This window comes from Odocoileus virginianus, chromosome 5 (assembly GCF_023699985.2).
Source record: "Odocoileus virginianus isolate 20LAN1187 ecotype Illinois chromosome 5, Ovbor_1.2, whole genome shotgun sequence".
Classification (NCBI taxonomy): Eukaryota; Metazoa; Chordata; class Mammalia; order Artiodactyla; family Cervidae; genus Odocoileus; species Odocoileus virginianus.
Genome location: NC_069678.1, coordinates 46,444,394 through 46,445,977, shown reverse-complemented (window position 1 = coordinate 46,445,977; position 1,584 = coordinate 46,444,394). Strand labels below are relative to the sequence as shown.

General features: G+C 37.0%; 1 non-coding gene across 1 annotated transcript; it reads left to right on the top strand.

The window, feature by feature from the left end:
* Nucleotides 1-1,184: 1,184 nt before the first annotated feature.
* LOC139035334 (U6 spliceosomal RNA) lies at nt 1,185-1,290 on the top strand. Its single transcript, XR_011488003.1, has one exon. It is a non-coding gene; the product is annotated as a U6 spliceosomal RNA (small nuclear RNA).
* The last annotated feature ends 294 nt before the right edge of the window (nt 1,291-1,584 follow it).

Genomic DNA, 1,584 nt, shown 5'->3' with positions numbered 1-1,584 from the left:
AATCTTTATTTCCTTCCTTTGCTAGCTTTAGGTTTAGCTTGTTCTTTTTCTAGTTCCTTAAGGTATAAAGTAACATTGTGGATTTGAGGTATTTCTTCTTTTTTTATGTGAATGGTTATAGCTACAAATTTACCTTTGGCATTATTTTCACCCTATGCCATAAGTTTTAGTATGTTTTTATTTTTATTTATCTCAAGATATTTTCTAATTTCCCTTGTGATTTCTTCTTTGACCCATGGGTTATATAAAAGCATTTTGCTTAATATCCACATATTTATGGGTTTTCTCATTTTCCTTTAGCTATTGAGTCCCAGTTTCTACCATGATTGGAAAAGATACACTGTATTATTTTAATCTTATTAAATTTATTAAGACTTGTTTAGTGGCTTAACATGTGTTATTTCCTGTAGAATGCTATATGTGCGTGTGATAGGAATGCATATTCTGCTGTTATTGGGTGGAATATAATACATATGTACTTCCAGTTCATCTGGGGTTAAATGACTGAGTGACTGAACTTAACTGAAATGAAATATATTTACTTCTTGGTCATCTGTCTGGTTGTTCTATCTAGTATTTAAAGTAGGGTACTGAAATCTTCTACTAGGATTGTAGACTTTCATATTCTCCCTTCACTCCTCCAATGTTGACTTTCCATATTTAGGAAGTCTGACTTCAGTGCAGGAAATCAGTCCTGAATATTCATTGGAAGGACTGATGCTGAAGCTGAAACTCCAATACTTTGTGCACCTGATGTGAAGAACTGACTCATTGGAAAAGACCCTGATGATGGGAAAAATTGAATGCAGGAGGAGAAGGGGATGACAGAGGATGAGATGATTGGATGGCATCACTGACTCAATGGACATGAATTTGAGCAAGCTCTAGGAGTTGGTGCTGGACAGGGAAGCCTGGCATACTTCAGTCCATGGGGTTGCAAAGAATCAGACATGACTGAGTGACTGAACTGAACTAATATCTATATAAATATATATTTTGTGTGAATTAAGCCTTTTGCCATCCTATAATGTCCTTGTCTCATAAAAATGTTAACTTAAAGCCTATTTTGTCTTACATTAGTATAACCACTCCTGTTCAGTTTGGGTTGCTATTCACACAAAATATCTTTGCACTTCATTTCACTTTCAACCTATGTGTGTCCTTAGATCTAAAGTAAGTCCCATGCTCACTTTGGCAGAACATATACAAAAAAATGGAACAATACAAAAAAGATAAGCATGGACCCTACATATGGATGATATGCAAATTTATGAAGTTTTCCATATTTCTAGTTTCAGATTGACAGAGTAGCACTGACATATATACACTACAGTGTGTAAAATAGATAGCTAGTGGGAAGCTTCTGGGAGCTTAGCCGGGTGCTCTGTGAGGACCTTGAGGGGTGGGATGGGAGGGAGGCTCAAGAGGAAGAGGATATAAATATACTTATGGCTGATTCCCTGGTGCCACTAGTGGTAAAGAACCCTTCTGCCAATGTAGGAGACAAATAAAATGAGGGTTCAATCCCTGGATTGGGAAGATCCCCTGTAGGAGGGCATGGCAACCCACTCATGTATTCTTGCC